The sequence below is a fragment of the Vitis vinifera genome, chromosome 19, assembly GCF_030704535.1.
Source record: "Vitis vinifera cultivar Pinot Noir 40024 chromosome 19, ASM3070453v1".
Lineage (NCBI taxonomy): Eukaryota > Viridiplantae > Streptophyta > Magnoliopsida > Vitales > Vitaceae > Vitis > Vitis vinifera.
In genome coordinates, this window is record NC_081823.1 from 19,375,742 (window position 1) to 19,397,743 (window position 22,002).

At 33.2% G+C, this 22,002-nt stretch overlaps 1 pseudogene; it reads left to right on the forward strand.

Annotated features, from left to right (window-relative positions):
• The first annotated feature begins 2,028 nt into the window (after positions 1-2,028).
• On the forward strand, positions 2,029-3,647 carry LOC100265268 (uncharacterized; annotated as a pseudogene).
• Positions 3,648-22,002: the final 18,355 nt, after the last annotated feature.

Consider the following 22,002-nt stretch of genomic DNA (forward strand, 5'->3'; position numbering starts at 1 on the left):
TTGTAGACCCCCATTTTGGGGCTTTTTTTTTTTTCCTTTTTCTGCAGATTATCACTTACTAGATGGAGGGCTCTTTGAGAGCCAAGTGCGTTGTTGGCCATCAGAGAATCAGGTGGTGGTTTGCATATGCCAATCAAGGAGCGACACCTGTAAAGAAGATTATGGAAAAAGCTGATTTCTGTTATGAGGAGGTTCAGGAACTTGGGAGGCAAGAAAGAGAAGAAGAGGAGCGTATGAGAGAGAGAGGATTCTGGCAGCTAGAGAGGTAGAGGGGAGCGTCTTCTGCAGAGAAAGAAAACGACAGAGGTGAGAGAGAGAAGGAAAGCCAGATAGGGTTTTTCTAGAGGTTACACTAAGATATTTTGGGAGGCTAGTAACTTGAGAGGGAAGAGAGCTTAGAGAAGTAGATAACAGAGAAAGAAAGTGGCTGCAGGTGAGTTTCTTGCTTATTTTGATTCATATACTTCTCATCCCTTTTCCATTTTGGTTCGATCTACACTGCTCGTCAATTTGAGTTGGATAATATGGATTACATGCTTAACTTCGTTGATTTCTGGATCATACTTATACTCTGCTGTTGTTGATCTCATTGCTATTCTTGTGGTTTGGCTTGGAGCTGGCATGACTCTGTTTTATATGCACTGTGCAAATCCAGTTTAAGGAATCCCACCTGTTTTGGGCCTCCTGAAATGAGGCCCTATACGTTTATGTGTTGCATGTTGCCCTATTTGTTCTATCCTCTATGTTCACTATAATTTCTGTTTTTACTCTCATCCCTATATTCTTGTTGTGATTGACGGGTTGCTTGATCTGAGGCTTAGGCTTGGTGGAAATGAGTGGAGCCATGCATGTGGGTTAAGAGGATTGACGAAGAGGAGAAAGAGTCTAGTTCTAAACGGAGGTTGAAGCAAATAGACTTTGGATTTGATTCACATGATGCTGGGTCTTCTGGGTCTACATTTGAATCGAGGATACAGTCAATCCCATATCCTTGGTGACTACCCAAAAGAACTCCTGAAGCTACCCATAAAGTTTTCATATGCCAGTAGAAATATTGCTGCGTAAGGTAGAACGGAGGAGTCATGCTCCAATATTAAAGACAGAATCAGATACAGTGTGGTCAGAAAGCAGAAGAAAATTCAGAGTTGATGAGTGAAATATAAAGTTGAGGGAGGGGGTGAAAGGTACCATGCATGCCAAGCCCACCGTCCCCTGTCTCCTCCATTATCCATTAAACTTGATCACCATAACACCCTCATCTACAAGTTTGTCATTCATTATTACTTTGCCTAACCTGCTGCCTTCAACCCATTTCTCACTCAGGCATAGGGATCATGCATGCATAGCCATCCTTCAATCTCCCATATTCACCGAACTCCTCATACCCATTTTCTCTCACTAACCTACACCACCTATACCACTAACCCCATGCTTGCATCCTTCAACACCTCCTATCCTTCATGCCCATTTCCTAACCTTCATACCCCCAATACCCTCATCACCATGCCAACTTGCTTACTTCCTATCAACTCACCATTACACCCATCCTTCTCACCGTTAACCACATACTGAATATATGGAAACAAGTAGACAGAGTTGACAAAATTCTTGCCGGGAAGGATGGACAATGCCATAAAGAACCACTGGAACAGTTCTGTGAAGAAGAAGTTGGACTCTCATATAGCATCAGGTTTGCTTGCACAATTCCAAGGCTTGCCTCTTGTTGGTCATCGAAACCAATCAATCCATCCATCATCTCCAAGGATATAACAGAGTAGTGGAGACGATGGTGGTGCCAAAGGTGGATAGAAGCAGAGGACGTTTCGGAATGTAGTCAAGGTTCAACTGCAAATTCCCTTGTGAATTGGATTGCCCTTCCAACTACCTCGAGCCAAATTTCCCGCATGAAGTTAGAATTTCTGGAAGAATGGAGCGTCAGTTTAATTCAAATGAGCAACCTGTTATTTCTTCTTTTGAATTGGAACAGGCATCGTTAGGTTTATCATCGCATTTTAATGGTGTGCAAAGGTGATTTGTGACCATGTGAGTCTTGACGTGAAAATCAGGCTGCCACCCTACAGGTTATTATGAGCTCTGCCTCAGTTATTACATGGAGATTCGGGAAGGGAACCTTCTAAAGCACACTGTAGTGGGTTCCCTGAACGTGGATAGAAGGTTTGATCATAAGCATGGGGAAGATCCCTTACCAGAATTTTATGGGAGTGGCTGGGTATGATGATTATTCGTTGAACGAATGGATCCCAATAGATGCATGCAACATCAGAATACGGGAGGTGGTTTTCCACCTTACGGCTCTTCAAGACACAGCGCACCTGGCTGTAAGAATGACCCCGCCAATAAATGGAATAAGATATGCTGGTTGTAGTCGTTACAGTGAAGCCGATTCTAGACGTGGAGACCCTGCTGGTGCACTCTTTAGATCTATGCTTCTCAGAGATTATGTAGCTATGCAATCATGCGAAGAGAGTTGTGAAATCTCTGGACCTGATTCTGAAGTTGGGCTCGATAAAGAAACAGAATTGGTAACCAAGGCTCAAAATCAGAGGTCAAAGTTCCAAGTGGCAGTAGATGACAAGGATGAGAGGCCATTGGAGGGGTTGCATATAGTTGTTGATGCAGATAATGGAGCAGAAGGATTTTTTTTTGCTGAAAAGGTGCTTGAACCTCTTGGGGCTATTACCACTGGAAGTCGGTTCTTGAAGCCATCACCCAGGCTGTCCTAGCAAACCAGGCTGATCTGGGAATTATCTTTGATACAGATGTTGACAGATTTGCTACTGTGGATTCCACTGGTCATGAGTTAAATAGGAATCGTCTGATTGCTTTAATGTCCGCCATTGTTCTTGAGGAACAGCCAGGAACAACCACAGCCACAGATAGTGTAACTTCAGATGGCCTAACTACATACATTGAAAAGGAACTTGAAGGAAAGCACCACCGGTTCGAAAGGAGCTATAAAAATGTCATTGATGAAGCTATTCGCTTGAATTTCTGTTGGTGAGGAGTCACATCTGGCTATTGGGACTAGTTGCCATGGAGCTCTCAAGGAGAATTACTGGCTTGATGATGGTGTGTACCACATGGTCAAGCTCTTAAGCAAACTTGCTTCAGCTAGAGCGTTTGGAATAGGTGGTGGCAGCAAAGTATTGACTGATTTGGTAGAGGGTCTTCAGGAACCAGCTGTTACAGTCGAACCGAGGCTAAATATTGATAAGAGCCATGAAGATCTTGAAGGAGGATATTTATGAGAATATGTAGAGGCTCTGCTGAAACTCTTGGAGAATTTGACTGATTCAGATCCTAAGCTACAGAGAGCCCCAGTTAACTATGAAGGAGTTTGAGTTTCTAGCTTTAGGGATGGTTCCTTCTAAGACTCTCCCTTCATGACCCTGTTCTTCCCCTTAACATTGAGGCACCAAGCCATGATGATGCTGTGAAACTTGGACTTGCTGTTCTTGCTGCTGCTAAAGAGTTTCCTGCTCTGGATTCATCTACCTTAGACAAGTTTGTCCAATCATCATTGCATGTCCACCTTTGCATGGCCACCTTTGGGCCATGTGTCATCTTCTATTTCCTCATCCCCTGATTTTGAAAATAATTTTCCCAAACTCTATCTTGTAAATAACTTTTCAAATTTTAATTTCCCAAATAATTTTCACTCCTCATTTTTCATCCTTAGCATTTTTCTTAGGTTCCAAAAACCCGCTTTTCAATAAATTTTTGCCGCCATTTTTTCTTTCTTGGCGAGTCATATTTTTTACATTTTTCGTGATTTTTAAAATGTTTTGCAATAAGTAAGAAATCAAATCCCATAATTCCAAATAATGGAGTTATTGGAATTGATTCATGCAAAGTAAATTGGGCTATGGTGGGGGCCCGACATCAAATAAATTTCCTTTAAAATAAAAATGGAATTGAATGAAATGCCATGCATGATATTAGTGCTTCTTTATCTGGTTTGGTGATATGAGTGACATATTTTATGATCATAACTATGCACTAACCCCATTTTGTGATAGCGTGTTACTGTTTATGGATTAGGTACGGATCTTTTCTCACTCTGACTATCATCCATATATGCTTTGACTTCCAATATGTGATCATGACGGTATTCGTTGACTTCCTTATCGATTGCTATATTAGCTTCATTTTATTAGTAGAGACCCGACTTTAGGGACTTAGAGGAGTGCTATGGTCTTTACCGTACCTTCCCGATAAGTAACCTAACCCCCGAGCCCAATCCGGTTTTTCGTAGACCACCTTTTCCAAAATAAGGAGTCACACTTAGGGTTTTCTTTCTTATTTTGTTTACCCTTAAAAAAAAACAAAAATAAGTGGCGACTCCAAGTCATTTTCTAATAAATAAAATCATTTTTCAAAATAAAAATCGAGCTCGCCATCGAGTGGGAAACACATAAGTCAAAATGCGGGGTCCACACTTGTAATTACGTTTTTTAAATAGGACTTGGAATTAAATTCATTGTATATTATATAAATTGGATTCATAATCTGTTTTTTACAAAATCAAAATAAAAAATTATTTTTAAAAACAACTTATCCAAAAATAGATTTTGATTTTTTAATTCTTGAAAAGTATATTTAAAAATAACCTGCACTAGGGAATAAAAATGTCTTTTTCTATGAATGAGTTAAAATTCCCCTTATAAGTGGAAATTTATTTTCTATGAAATCATTTTTTATTTCATTCCCATTGTGATTTAAGGTATTCAAATATGAGAATGGATGAAAAAAGAAATGACATGTTCATTCCCACTCTTCATTCCCACAGGCCAAACATGGCTGGAGTATGTTGTAATCAAATGTGCATAACACTTTGTGAAAAAAGGTGGATAAATGATTGAAGACCCTTTTTCAAAGATAATCCATAAGGAAAATTATGTAAACTAGGCTAATTTGCAAAATATTGAATGTTTGTTGGTCCAAAATTTTGCACAATCTAGACAAAGAGTTCAAAGAAAAAAAAAATTCCTTTCACATGCTCGTGAGCAATAAAACTTGACAATAAAATCCTTAAAAATACCAAAAATACCCTTAAACGCAAAGATTCACTCACTTTCTCTCTCTCTCTCTCTCTCTCTCTCTCTCTCTCTCTCTCTCTCTCTTTTCTCACATTTTTCGCTTGATTTTCGACCAAAATTTGTAGTGCTCACTAGGATTAGGGAGCACTAGTTAAATCCTATTCAACTTGATTCCTTTTCAACCACCCCAACCCGTGCTAGAGCTAAGAGTTCAATATCCTCTATTGGCATCACAATCAATGATGGTAAGTTCTTCAATGACTACAATCTAAGTGGAGGCTTCTTTTTTTTCTTCTTCAATTTAACATCACCAATATTAAGTTTTTCTTCTTCAATGTCGGTTGTCATCACCATCACCAACATTAAGTTTTTCTCTATTGTTCTCTTCAAAAGCAACATATCTATTGTCATCATCATTACCGACTATAAGCACTTCTTTGTCATTCTCTTTAATTTCCGTGATAGCTTAAAAAAATTTTAGTTCTATTTCACACATGCTCTTTGACAAACCCTTCTTCTTCTTCTCTCCAAAAGGCCATATCTCTATTGTCATCACCATCATTGACTATAAACACTTCTTTGTCAATCTCTTTAAGCCCCATGACAACTTAAAAAAATTTTAGTTCTATCTCACACATGCTCTTTGATAAACCCTATTTTTCTTTCTCCTTTTTCTTCTTCTTCTTTTGTCGCCATGGCAATCTCAAACAATTTTAGTTCTAACTCGTGTTCTATGGCAAAGCTTATTTTTCTCTCTCAACCCTTCTTCTTTTTTTCTACCATGGTAACCTTAGTTCTATCTCAAGCCATGGCAATATTGGGATTAAGCTCTTAAAAGCAAGACATGATATAACAAAATTAGATTTAACTATTCCTTTGCTATCTTGTTTATGCATTGACATTGATTTGACCATTCAACACATATCTCTTACATTATACATTACTTGGGTGCATTAGGAGTTGCATAGAGGGTACAAGTCATGTATTTCTTGTAAGTAGATAAGTTGGCCACAATCAGTTCATGGATTTGGGCAATCCAGTAGAGACTGTAATGCACCACCTCTTAATTGGAAGGATGACTCATCTTAGTTGCCGAGATGAGTTTCTCATGGTGAATACACTAGCGTATGTGATGCACATTGGATAGAACCTATGGTGAATCATGATGCAAGGCTATCAATTATCATGATTCACCAAGCTACTATACTACATGAACTCTTAACCTTAAGAGAATATTGAGTTTGTGCAAAAATCAATAAGAGGTTTTAACTTATGGGCGAGATCCTAAAGTGGTCATGTATTCCTATGGATTGGGTCACTATTGATGGAGGGCTTGTGACAACAAGTATTCTCAATAAAGACACCATGATATCTCATGGATTCAGACAATGTGTCCTCTTGAGTGATCTAAAGGACATGTGATCATAAAATTTATAATCGCAATAATTCCTTTAGTGGAATTTGACATATGCTCATTGGAGTTAAAGTTTGTCGGTAGGTCATGAACCTAAACTTCATCTTGATATTATTTACATAGGATATTGGAGTTGTTAAGACATTGAACCTTGTTTTTATGTTGGAAATTTTGTTTCTTTTTATGTTTGGCCATAGAAGTCTTTTTAGATAGTGACTTGCTCACCATTTAAGATCAAGAGCTGTTGTTTGTCCAATCGAGAAGTCATGGGTACATCTAAAGAGGTTTTACTTGTGGCAAATTAGGTTACGTTGATGTTTTAGAGGATCAATTTTGTTTTGAACTTAAAAGGTTTTAAAATTGACTTTTGAAACATGTTAAGACTACTCAAGTGGCTTGAAGTGCTCAGGATAGCTCAATTTAGCCATACTACTCAAGTGTCCAAGGCACTCAAGCGGTGGGTGAGTTGGCTCTAGCAGTCATGCAGATTCTGCTAAGTTTTTTCGCATAAATATGGTTTAAAACTCTTCCAAAACTGAAACTCTTTAAGATTTTTCTTATAAATACCTCCCTATTAACCCCTTGAGGGTTTGAGATCGTTAAAGATTAGAGATAGATCATTGAGAGACTTTATATTCCTTAGAGAGGGTCTCCTAAAGAGAAAACCTAAAGTGCCACACCATTCTCGGTATCTCATTCAAGGATTAGATCTATGAATCTTGGTTTAAAGACCTTCATCTCTTTGGCAAGGCTAAAGTGATCCACTAAAGCAATTGGGGGTTACTATGTCGAGGATGTGAGTAAAATTATAGGTTAATTTGTGTAACTTGATTTCGTATAATAAATTTACATTAGTAGGTTTTAGACCTCGTGGTTTTTTTATTTCCATAGTTAGTGTGGGGGTTTTCCACATTAAAATCTCGTGTCTCATTATCTATATCTTTTATATTTGATATTCTATTTGAATTGCCTATAATTGATAGAAAAGATTTTCCTTAACATCTTGCAAGATAAAAGAATTAGGTGTAACATATAAATCTTTATTGAAATTTGTTAGCCCAAGGGTTCTCCTAATCAAGTTTTAATGATAACAAATCATGGTTTAGTTACTAATTGGTTTGAATTATAAAGAATTTCAACTATTAATTTGGAATTTCATCAAAGGACCTAATGGATGCAAGATCAAGACTTTTGGTTAATCATAAGAAACATATGTAAGATGAATGCATAGGTGCACTAGGATTTACATATCATTTCATGCATCTTTGAAAAAATCGGTTTATTCTTTAAAGTTATAGTTTAATCAAAACCCGAGTTTTATCAAATGAACCTTAGGCAAATCACTTCAAAATTGGCATATTAATTTACCTAAAGACCTTGCCTAAGTGTTAGAAGAGAAAAGAACAAAAAAAGATAGGTTTTTAGGCAAAAAATGGTGAACCGATCAAGGTACTGACCAACCGGCTCAACTAGCTAGGGTACCGATCGATCGATTCCCTCTCCCCGGTCGAGGTCCGGTCAAGAAGTGCAAAAAGCACTCTCTCTCTTCTAGTAGCCTTTCCTTCCCGATTAAGGTATTTACCTTCCTGGTCGACCTTTGGTCGAGGTCCAGTCGAAGTCCGATCAAGGGTAACAGTCACTTGCCAAGCATTAAATGCTCTAATGGCTAGTGAACTGGTCGACCCCAAACTCAACCAATTGAGGCTGCTTTTTTGTTTTCTTGGCTCCCAAGGTTAGAAACCTATAAATAAAGAGCTCCAATTCATTTATGAGCAAGAGAACACCTGCATTTATTTGTTTACCTACTTGTTCTTACCTTAAAAGCTCTCATTTATTTTCTTGGTGCATTAAATCCCATTTGCATATCCTTTAGTGCACCTTTGTGATTCATCCTAGCCTTGAGTTGTATTTAAGCCTTTGTTGAGCTAGGTTGAGAGATTCATATCTGTCAATTGAGTGTTAAAGCCTTCAAGTGAGTTGAAACTTGAAGAGATTGTGTACGAGCCCATTTGATTCGAAATCCAAGTGTAAAGGTGATTAGAAGCTTGGTTGAAGCTTCAAGTTAGTGGAACCCTCACTCGGTTAGGAGCTTGAGGAGAGTGAACGTAGGCAAGGAAGTGTCGAACTACTATAAAATCTGAGTTTGATTTCTCTAACTCTATCTCTTTATATCTGCTTCTCTTGTGCTTGAATTTTGTTGTGTTCAAAAATAATTTTTAAAAAACCCAATTCACCCCCTCTTGGGTGTTTTTCTCATTTAAGATTAGCCTTTATTTTCTCAATTTTTTTTAGATCACCCATTCACCCTCCCCCCGGGTGTACCCTATTGGACTTTTAGATTTTCAATCGGTATCAGAGAGGGGATAAAAAATCGATTCTTTATCCAATTGATTAAAAATCAAATTTTTATTGATCATGTTATTTTAAAATCAAATTTTTATTGATCACATAGGATACAAATCAAATTATTATTCATCTTATAAGTTCAATATGGAACAATCTAAAAGTGGTGCCCTTTTGAATAGTCCACCTTACTTTGATGGGAATAACTATTTTTTGGGATTGAGCCCCTAAAAGTAAGACATGATGTAACAAAATTAGACTTAACTATCCCTTTTGCTATCCCTTTGGTGTATTGACATTGATTTGAACATCCAATTCATGTCTTTTACATTGTACATGACTTGGGTACATTAAGAGTTGCACAAAAGACATAAGTAACCTTGTAAGTGTTGCCATCTTAGATTTAAGTAACAGAAGCAATATCAATTTTTAAAAAATTGATCTTTTAGGGTTAAAGTACTAACCTTTAGGTTTGGATGTTCCCAAACCTTAAATTCCAAGTGTTGAAGATGACCTTGAAGTTGTTGGAAATCTCGTAAACTCACGATCTTCCGCTTAATGACTTAATAGTGTTCTTGGCACACTTCCAGTGGAGAGGAAAGGAGGGTGGAGGCAATGACTTTCTTTCTCTCTTGATGGTGGCATATAAAAACATATGGAAACCTTAACCCCTAAGAGGTATTTATAGGGTTCCAAGCTAGACTTAAGTGACTTGAGCTCGGCTTGGGTCACTTAATCTAGCTTAAAATAGGTTCTAATCGATTAATTAATCTAATAGGACCTACAAATTAATCAATTAACCCAATTCAATGACCTTATTCACTTACCCATGTGCAACCTTACGTAATTACCAAAATTCTCTTCTGCATAAAAGTGAACCTAAAGCCAATCTGACCCTCATAATCCATGCCAACAAGGCATATGAGCTCAGAGTGAGGACCATTGGGACTCATAGGAGTATTGGCTCCTTCATAATCTAATTATGAAGTTAATTCAACATCCCACTATAGAGAATCAACTGAACTCCAGTACATATGTAAATAACAACAAGCCACTACGTGCTCGAGCTCGTGACCTACTATCCTTTGTGTTTAATCTCCCCTTGAACTAGTGTCCATAGTCTAATAAGGTGAAACCTATAATCCTTTCAAGACTACCTTTACTATCCTTGATTTACAGATCTTCTTATTATGTATTCAATTGGCATGTCTTAACTCTCAAAGAGCCTATGTCAAGTTCCACTTAAGAAACTACTATGACCATAGTTTCCATGAACACACCTCCTTAGGATCACCCAAGGGGACACATTGTCTCAATCCCATAAGATATCATGGTGCCTCTATTGAGAATACCTATTGCTACCAACTTCTATCAATAATGATCCAATCCATAGGGAATATATGATCAACTTACAATCTCACCTGTTAGTCAAAGTCACTGTTAACTTTTGTACAAACTCAATATTCTCTCTAAGTTAAGAGATAAAATGAATCAGCTTGGTGGGGTCATGACTACTTGACAACCTTAAGTCATGACTCACCATAGGTCTTGTCTAATGGGTAACCATACATACTAGTGTACTCACCATGGGAAACCCATCCCGATAGCCAGAACCAATCATTCCCCCAAATTAGGAGGTAGTGCACTATAAATTTGGTCCTCGCATGATTGTGCTTTATAATTAGGTAGCTAATAAAGGTTTCAATTGTTGTTGTTTTCATTATACTTACATTTTTCATTTTGTGCTTCGATTTTCTTTACACCTAGTCTTTATATGAACTAATGCTTATATATATACAAATATATATATATATATATATATATATATATATATATATATATATATATATATATATATATATATATATATTTGTTTTTGTTTTAGTTCTCTCGATGTCATAAAGACTTTTACATCAAATATTTAATGAAACATAATATGAATGAATTGAATGCAATAAGGATTTATTATAATAGTTCCTTCCATAAGATTGTATTATGTTTTATTAACTATATATATGTGACCCTTTTTGGGATTCAAATATTATGTTGCTCATATAATTGTAGGAACTGCCAAAAGAGAAATAGTTTTGTCACCAAACTATAAAAGCAATAACTTTTCTTTAGAGAATACGGTTGTTTATGAAGTGCAAGAGATTATGAATTATGTGATAAGGATTACAAAAAAAAAAAAAAAGTAGTTCTAATTGCCATAACTATCACAATGGAGACTTCTTTTTAGGAGAATGACTTCTTATGTTGAAGAAAGATGGTTGCATTGATGCCCTTTATTCATATTTCATGTGAGAGTTTTTGGTTTATATCTTCAAGATACTTAGTGAATGGTAACTATATCATGTTTAAGAAAATAATAGTATCAAATCCATTTTTCAATAGTGAATGTGTTATGGTTTGAAACCATTAATGATACAAAATGACAAATAATGGTCTTCTCAACGTTTTACTAATGGTGAGCTTGTGCCATGTCATTTTCAATAACTTCATCCAAGCAAATACAACTGCTATTTTCTTTTAAGTAATTCATTTCTCCTATAACTTGAATGGTGGATTCCATCAAATTTACATTATTTGATGTTCAAAGTGTATTATGCTCTTAAAAATAATTTCTTCAAGACATGGAGTGCATCATTTGCCTTGATGATGAATTTTATAATTCTTTTTTCTTTTTTCTTTTTAAATTTCAAATCAACTAAAAAGAAAAATAAAAATAAAAAAGAAAAAAAGAAGAAAAATAAGTAGAAAAAAAGGATCTAAACTAAAATTGAAAAAACATCTCATTTGTTTTCTATTATTTGATTGTCAATTCATATGATTGAAAACTAATATGGTATTTGTTCAATTATCATGTCAATATAAGTGCATGAATGTTTTGGAGTTTAAGCTAAACTTGAGATGAGTCACCTTATTGATACAATCTATAATTCATATAACATGCATAGATCCAAATGTCATGCCCATATTTTTTCTTCGTCCTTTAAGCTTCCAACAAATGTCTTCTCTAGTTTGTATAATTTTGATGTTAACTCATATGATTAGAAAACTAATATGGTGTTTGTTAGTGTCATGTGAAATTAGCTCATGGTAATTAATCTTTGATTTTAAATTGAACCTGAGATTGGTTAGCTTATTGAGTCGACTTGTATGACCATTTTTCCATGCCACCTCATCTATTTGGTTGATGGAAAAAGGTTGTTTTCTATTGAATAAATAATGATAAAGAAGAAGAAGGAAAAGAATCAATGGACTAACATTACTTACATCCATTATTCAATAGTGTTAGTGCTTTCAATTTTATTAATTAATGACATCTTCCATCTTCCATGTTCACATGTACCCACTTGATTGCATTATTCATTGTTTCACAATAGCTGATCACTAAACTTTTAGTTTCTCAATTTAATATTTTGAATATCTAATTTGTTGTGTAAAAGCATTTTCCCTTATTTTTTTTTCTTTATTTTATTACATGGTTAATCTATTTGTGCATTCAACATTTGAATTCTTTTGTTGAATAGGACTTTAAGAGAATTCCCTCCCTCCCCCCTCCCCCCCACAAATAAATAAATAAATAAATAGATAAAATAAAAAAGTAAAATAAATAAAAAAATCAAATTCATTTCCCTTTTTATTTTAGGATTTATATCAGTTATTGAAAAAGCTTCATGATAATCAATTTGACAAGTTTTTTAGTTAGGTATAAACTACAAGGAAACAAATGCAAAAAATACAAATAAATAAAAATATTTTAGTTTTAGCATAAGTTTGACAGAAATTTGATGTTATACTCAAATATGTTATGAGATTACATTTTTTGTCATCTTCTTTAAGGCATTATCTATTTCCTTTTTATCATAATTTTAAAAAATGGTGTAAGGACACATGTTTTTAGTTTTTTTTTTTTAATTTTATTTGTTGTTTACATGAAAGAATGATAACAACAATTCTCCTTGTACCTTTGCTGCATTGGAATACAAAAATGATCTGCAACTTAAAATAGTTGTGTAGGACACACATAACTAGCTGACTTTGTTGTTATCTCAGTTTATTATTAATGTTACAATCAATAATGTATCCTATATTTTCTTTTATTCACAAAAAACTAATGTTTCTTATTCTTAGCTTGAAGTGTTTAAAACGTCACCATTCTAAAAGTTGTTTCAAGTTCAGAGGCTATTCTTAGGTGAGTAGAACTCAAATTCAATAGATATTTATTAGATTATGTTTGTTGTAATTATGGATGGTTCTCAAGATTCTCTTACTATAATTTAGGTAATCATTCCATTTAAAGAAGATACTTAAAAGAGAAGGAAAGAAAGATAAAGAAAATGTTCGACAACAAGTACTTGAGAAAGACAAAGATTTTTTCTTAGTGGTTGAGGATGATTTTACTCCTCATGATGATGATTAAGAGTCTGTTTTTGGGTCGATGAGATTACCATGATTGTTATGCAAGAGGAGGAGGAGGTTGTTGATACAAGGGAAAATAAGAGGTTTTGTGCTACTCATGGAGAGATTGTTGTTGAAGTAAGAGTTTTGGTGGCAAATCTTCCCTTGGCTATTATTACTAAGGCATCTCATTATGTCATTCTAAATGCTAAGGTAGACACAATTTGTGGACCCACATTTTCATGTGTGTTTCCATTTGATGGTGAGATTCGGTTTTTTTTTTTATATAATAAAAAACTAATTTTTGTAAAATTGGGGTCACATCTTATTTTTGTTTATTTTTTAAAGAGAAAAAAAAAAGAAATAAAATCTTGAAAAATTGACTCCTTATTTTGGAAAAGCATGTCTTTGAAAGCTGAGTCCAAGTTTGAGAGTCAGGTTACTCTTTAAGAAGGTACCATAAGGTAACACTCCTGTAAGCCCTAAAACAGGTCTCTATTAAATAAATTGAGGTAATTGTGGCAATTGATATGTAAATCACTGAGTACCATAAATCAATAGATGTATCAAAATAATAGTGAAAGAATAACTAATTAAGGAATATCCAAACAAAATATGCACACTCGATAATTCATAATCAAAGGAGGTGAAGAACATACCTTATTAGCATGTTAAGCACTTCCATAAAACAAAAGGGTTAGTTCTTAAGCAGGAATCTTATAATAATATGCATTTCATCCAAATCAAGGGAAAGTATTATAATATAGAGATCAAACAAAACAAAATAAACCAACCATGGGAATAGAAAATGCATTCAAATAGAAACAAAGAGGTAAAGAGAAGAGGATTCATACCTTGATAGCATATAAAAGCACTTTCATAAAAATAATATTAATTCACAAATAATAATCATGAACTTAAAGAAGAATTAAAAACTAAACCTATATATACATAGCATGCCTCAAATCAAAGTATGAAAGAAGACAATGAATAAACTCAAGGGAGGAGAGTATATCATTTTCAAATTTTGAATTAAACAACTTATATTCCTCTAAGAGAATCAATCCTCATAAAATATCAAATGAATGATTTTAATATAAAGAAAAGTCCAACTAATATGCATATTTCATCTACGAAGTGAGTCAATAGTAAAAAAAAGGCTCATAAGCATATTACAAAAAAATGATCAAATTATAAAAAACATATGAATTGTCATTAACATGGAAGAATTGATGTTTTCATAAGATAATTCCAAATAAATATCAAGAAAAATTATTTCATCAAAATAAAAATTTGGTAATATCTTTAACATGTCTAGATCATTATCCAAAAGACTGAGTTAATGAGTTATATCTCAATTAATATCAAATTAAAATACAAGTGGATTACTACATAGAAAAATCAACAAATGATCATAACAGATGACTCTAAAAATAAATCCTAATCAAATATCTAGAAGTTGAATTTTATCATAAAAAAATAATGTAGAATACATCCTCTATGTGTCTAGATTATAATCCAAAAGGCCAAATTAGTTAACTAGGTTCCATTTAGTATTAGATTTCATAAAAAGTATAATTAGTCCATAATAGAGCAATTTTCCATAGCATGCAAGAACTAATTTATTTAGTTATTTTAAAGATGTCTTAAAATCCTACCAAAATTAGAAAAAAAAAATCGAAATTAGGAAAATTAAATAACTTACCTCCGCTGCTTTCTCCATTCGAATTCTTTAACATCCATTTAAAAGACAACTTGGTCATGGACTCCCGATGCTAATATTCCCAACAACTGTAACACAATCATGGTTCCATTCTCCTTCTAGTAATGTCTATAGGCAATTGAACCTGTTTACTTCTAGTGACATAAACCATCCTTTCATCTGACAAGATGAGTAGGCGAGATTGAAGCCCCCTTACTTCAATTGCTAAAGTAGCCTTTTCCCCATACCCTTCTCCTTCATGCATTCCATTTGCTTCCTGCAACAGGAACTTTACCGCCTCTTTTTTCTTTGAATTCCAAGCCATCATTGAAGCTCAATTTCCCACTACTTTAAAGGTCAGCTTTCTTTATCTCCATTGATTCTCTTATTATTCTTATCCTTGCTCGAGCGTTCTCTATTGTTTTTCTCACGGCAACTTGGTCATTGTGGGTAACCCGCTGATTTGGGGAGTAGTTCTTGCTGATGTCGGTACATGCTTGCTAGTGATCTTCAACAGCATGCCACTTTTACAAGGAACACACCATCATGGAGGAAGATGCTGTAAATCTTTTGTTGCCTCACATGTCGACAAGCATGGATGCAAAGGGGTGAGAGCCACTCATCTCATAGCCATCATCATAGTTATTCTAACAACATTTCTCAAAAGAAGTATGAGCATCAGTAGTGTTCTTCCAAGAGGTGTGGTTCAAGATGTCAGACTGATCATTCCGGTTTGAGTTCGTATGTGAATGCTAGTTGCATGGACTCAGCTGACGGGCATGATTGTTATGAAGGCAATGAAGGGCTCCATGACCTGGTTGATAGGCTATGTAATAGTGGAAGTGAAACTGATGCGATGCTGACCTGGTGTAGAATCAGATATCTTCTAGTGGAGAGCGCACACTAGTGTAATTTTGGTATTGCAGATGGTCGGTGTGCTTCTAGAGGATCTCCTGATGATGCAATGCTCATGAACCGACATTGCAGGTCCTGAGATGATGGAGGAATGGCGCATAGGCCCAGAATGGATGAGATCACAACAGTCGAATCCTTCTGAATATTCTGCTTGATCTGGAAGTTCCTCCAATTGATAGAGATGATGATGAACCACTTTTCAGATGGTGAAATCATCCATGTGTGATGATCCTCCCAGTCAATACTGATGAAGGTGTGCTCTGAATGATGTTCAAAGACTGGTCCGTGATGATCAGATGAATCAACTGGAGATTGTGTTACTGATAATGCCACCCAGAAGATTGTGCGCTGATGGAGATGATGATGGTGTCGGTATCGTTTTCAGTTGCAGCTTATTCATGGAGACTTCATGTGCACAAAAATCAGAAAATGGAGAATAGTCAGATGTCGGTGATGGTGTGAACTGTTTAGGGAGTTACTCTTCGATGTCTGATTTGGAATCTTCAAAAGACCTCCCAAAGTTGCGTGATGACGATCCTATGCAAGTGTTGTGGTGTCATAATCTTGGTGATGGTCCCATGCCTCTCCAAAGCTCTGATGATCCTGATGCTACGGAGATACAAATGTTGTAGTCGGTGATTCTGACGGTGATCTATGCATGATAGGGGCTCAATCCCAACAAAAATGTAAAATACAAAAATGTTGGCTTTTCACTCGTGCTCACAACTACTACATGCCCAAACTTTCATTAGACACATGCTTCCTTTATGCATAAGTATTGTAGGGCAAATCTGATTCCCTTGCTTATTCTTTTTGTCAACCTCTTTGATAACAACTACAACAATTATTTATGTTGAAAACCTGAAAACAATCAAGTAAATATCCTTATTTTACATTTGGTAATTTTTTTTCTATTTAATTTAATTTTACAAATTAAATAACAAAATATCCCATGGGAAAATGCAAGGAAAAGTAGAAGGAAAGAAAAAGTGAAGGAAAATAAAAAAATAAATTAAAAGTTGATAAATTTTTTTTTTTGTTACTTCAAACTCATTTTATTCATTTTAACTCATCAATATAAAGATTAAATAATTTAAAAATATATAAGTTTTTAATTAGTTTTAATTATATTTTATTTTCTTTTATATTTTTCATTGTACAACCAAACATGAAAAAATCATTTTCCTTTACATTTTTTTTCTTTCCTTAGTATTTTCCGGGAACCAAACATAACCTAAGTAAATCAAATTTGATTTTCCAATTTTGACCATAAAATGATAGATTTGTTGAAAAATGACGAAAATAGTTTGCAAGAATAAGGCTTAACTAAGATATAAAAAATTAAAAAGTTTATCATTTGTTTTACCAAAATGAACATAATAAAATATAAGACTTGTTATTTTCATATGAGAGAATAAAAAAATGGCTTATTTCATGTAGTCATAATTCAAAATAGTTAGGTATTTAGGAGACACTTGATGTTTTCTAAACTAAAAAAACTATGTTACAACAACTTCTAAATGAGAAGATGTATCCATAATGAAGATTGAAATTAATTATAATTGAGTGATGATATATTTATATTTGATTTTATAAAATTATAAAGCTTTGAGGACCATTGAATCTTTGGTTTCTACACTGCTCACAAGCATGAAAATCCCCTACTATGAGAGAAATATATCACAAATACTATCACATTGATGTCAAAATGTTCGTAAGTGTTAAGTTTTTTTATTTTTAGATCCTAAGAACAACTAAAATTAGAATCTACATGTGTTTTCCTTTTAAAAAATAATCATTGTATTGGTTCATATCTTAAATAGATAGTTAACAAAAAATATTTAATAATTTATAATTTAAGAATAAATAATTAAACATATTTCTTAATATCAGGCAATACTAAAATTTATTATGATACAAAAAAGTATAAAAATTAATATAGAATATTATACTCTTTACAATTTTTTTTATATTATTTTCCTTCATATTTTATACTATATTTCACAAAAGAAATAGGTTTCCATATTTGTGCAAAATAATTCTAAAAATAATAATTTTTTTTTGGAAAAATGATTTAAAAAATTATTTTTTCACTTGTAGAGAGAATATGGACTAATGGAGGATGATGTACTACTATTGATTACTTAGATCGGTAGTGGCATAACCAAAGTTCATGATCCTAGAAGAGTGAGAGTAGTAGAGAATTTTTTAGCAACTACATCAGGAGAGTGAAGAAAAAAAAATTGATAATACAAAAAAATTATAATTTGCAAACAATTTCAAATTTTGATTTTGAGTCTTACGGAGGAAAAAAAAAACTCACTTTTATAGTTTTTTTTTTTTTTAAACATGTATTTTCAACCATTGTATAGTCATTATGCCTAAAGTTAAACACAAGGTCTAGGCTTTGTCTTGTGTTCTTAGGTTGACCTAATAGCAAACTAATTATATTATACGATCATGTGGTATGATGACTTATATTCTATCTTTTTTTTACTTTTTTTTTTGTACTTGTATAGTTTCAAAGTTGGATCAATTTCTAGCCAATCACATTAGGCCTAGCAAGAGAGGAACTAATATTTCATAACTAAAAACACCAAACTCAACCAAATTGAACTTCACTTAAAAGTTTTTTTTTTTTTTTCTAATTTACTTCCATAGTTTGAGGTAAGAGTTGCAAACATAAGACAACTCAAACCAACATGAAAGAAAAAAGTATACGTTTAACATAAATAAGTTTAGGTCAAAATTTGATTAACCCATTAAGCATGTTTAAACAACTTGTCATGTTATAGTACTCAACCCACCTACAATATGTTTGTTACACACAAGAAACCCTAATTTAGATATATAAATACCTTGGTTTCACTTTTAAACCTAGGTTTTCTCTCTTGGTTCTGACACTCTCTATAGTTGCATTTCACAATTCTCATCCTCTCAACACAACAATAACCTCACTAGGGGTTTTCTCTAGGTTGACCATTAAGAACATACATCTAAAGCCTCTCTTTTCATTATCATTATGGTAAGGAACAAAGGCTTGTTCACTTACATATTTCTTTTATGCTCTTTTGTCATTTTAGGGATTTCCACTTCTTATTAGATTTTGTTAGATGGTTAGGGTTTGATAACTTTTCTTAAATACATTTAGTTTTCATGTGAAGGGTTTTATGCCCCCTTTGTATAGGTAAGCCTCTTAGGCTTAAGTTGATAAAGGATTGTGAAGGGTTTGGGTGTTAAATCTCTTAAAGGCTCTCATCATAGAGGTTCATTATTGATGAAAACTAAGAGATTTGATTATTTCTTATTGGGGTCATTTTAGCTTTACGATTGAATTTATGTCAATATGAGAATGTCCATAGTTATTTATGATTTATAGATTTGAGATTTTCATGCATTATCTTCAACTAGGTGTTTCGTAAAGAATACTTTTATGCTCTATATTCTAAGAGAAGTTAACTAAATAAAGAAGAAATGCAAAATTTGAATTTTAAGAAATATTTTTGTTTGCAAGGGACAAGGAATATTTGTAGGTTTGAAAAGCATTTTTTTTTATTTCCTCAACTTCCTCAAAAGACAATATTAAGGGCATGACATAAGAAATATTGTATGGAATTTTGGATCACAAAATTTATTGTTCAAAAGGCTAAGAACTATTCACTATTTTTCCTCTTTGTTTTTCTTTCTTTTTTTCTTTTTTTCTTTTTAATCTTTGATAGGAAATAAATGAAGAAGGGTGCATGATTTAATCAAACATACTCAAAAATCGGGAAAGGAATTCTATGGAATACTCATAAACTATAATATATATGAAAATTTTCTAAAACTTCTTACTTTACAATTATTACCTTGTCTTTGCAAGAAGAAATTTTTGTAAGGACAATAAAAATGATTATTATCTATGTAAAAGCACTGAATAAACCAAAAATCACAAACCCAATTTCTTGTGAAGATTTTTAAAATTTAAAATTTTTACTTGTACAATGTGAGAACATTATCTATGTAAAAGCACTGAATAAACCAAAAATCACAAACCCAATTTCTTTTGAAGATTTTTAAAATTTGAAATTTTTACTTGTACAATGTGAGAACTTAAAGACTTGAGCCTTTGAGGAAGTGAAGATTGGAGCCTCCAATGTGGCTTTCTCTTTCTAGAATTTCTTTTGTACAACTCTTTCCATATCTATTTCTATTAGCTTTTTGAAAATTATCTTTAGGTGACTAGAAGAAATGTCAAGTACCAAAATCATTGTCTCTTAATTCTTTAAATAATTGTCCCTTAACTTATAAGGATAATTAGAAACATTTCTCCCTATTAAGTTACCTAGAACTGAATGTAAAAAGTAATTTTCATTACCATTTATGGGTTCCTTGTAATAAATCGCACTACATCATTCAAATAAAACGTAAGTCTAACGTGTTTGGTTGAAAGTTTAGTAATCTATATTTAAAGGAGGGCAAACAAAGTAGATCGACAATTTATCTTTCTACCTATTAGATACAATGTTTACTTATAAAAATTTAGACTAATTCTCTACTTTGGCCTTTTGTTTGTCGACTTATCTAATCAGTGATAAAGAGTAGGAAAGAGAGCAATTAAAAGTTTCCAATTGTATGGAACATGTGGAAAGTCAAACTTTCATTTTACTAAGCTTCAACAATTTTATGCTATTTTATCTAAACATTTTAAATGTTAAATTACTTTTTTTAGTAAAAAAAATTATTTCTTAATTTTATGATATGAAATTAGCCACTTCTTTACGCCATAGGAAGACATTAATGAGAAAAGAATTTTGATGGGACAGTTTAACTTTTTGTCATTTCATTGATCGTGCATTTATATTTGCATTGTATTCCAATTGTGTATGTGTTTCTTGGTTTCTAGTTAAATGGTAGGTTTTCATATGAGCTTAGAATTTACTTGTTCTTTTATTTAACAAAGTTAATCTCAATACAAAATCATATTGGCATTAGCTATTTTTTTAAGCTACTTTTTTCCGTCAGATTAATCCTAACAACTATAGGTTTGAACCCAAAAAAAACCTTAATTGTAGGAGAAGGTTTTTTCCATGAAAAGTAATACTTGTAATAAACCAAAGTTTCATAGAATATATCAAAACCATCATTTTTCTATGGTATTTACTATTCATTATAAATCTCATTCCATAACTAAAAGTGATATGAGATGCAATGTGAAAATATGCAAGACTATTTTGTTATTAGTTCAATAGGATATATAGTTTGAGTTGGAAATTTTGTTCCACTCATCCCAACTTAGAAGTTTTCTAGTTTTATGTGTCTTACTGTCCATTGAAGACTCAAGAATATTATACGATAAAATGGAATGACATAGGTAAGCATAGAGAGGTTTGGGAAAGCCTAACTAGGTTCAATTATGACATGGAGTGGACATCAGTTGTTAAAATTGGCGTAAATGTTAAAAAAAAAAAATGTTTGTAAAACTCTTGGAGTACTTAAGAGGAAAGCTGCTTGGAGGCTCAAGCTCTTATAAGGGTGCTTAAGCACTTGCAATTAAATTTTAAACCTGATCAATTCTATTTTGCTCCATATTTTAAATTGGTTTTATTTTTTTTGAAAATTTTAGATTCTATTCACCAATTTTTTGTTCTATTAATACCATTCCAAGAAGAATTTTCTTTTCTTTTTTAATGGCTACATTGAAAAAAAAAAATCATATGAGCATTCCCCATATTTAAAACTCTCAAGAAGTTCATCTTCGTATTCTTTGGATTGAGAGAGATCTATATGCTCGTAGGCTTTGAGGTAGAGTCCATTGGGAGCACTTGTGCTATGTTACAAATGGGAAGACTATAAGTACTAAGAAGTAAGGCTTAGGGATAACATTTGTTATGTAAAACTATGCATTGTTCTTTTAATAGTGGATTTATGATTTACAGTTCTTGACCCATGTTTTTTACATGTGCATAGCCTCCAAGAGACTTTGAGGGTGGCTTTTCACATGAAAAATCTATCTCTTTGTTTAATTCATTTCTTTTTTTAATTTCTAAATATTAAAGAGGAATTAAATTTAAAAGAACTTGGGTTAAAAGAAGTAAACACCTATTTGCCCTCCTCTAGGTATATCATAACCTAAATCATCAAACTTTAGTATTTCATTTATGAAAAGTTAAGAGTATGTTTTT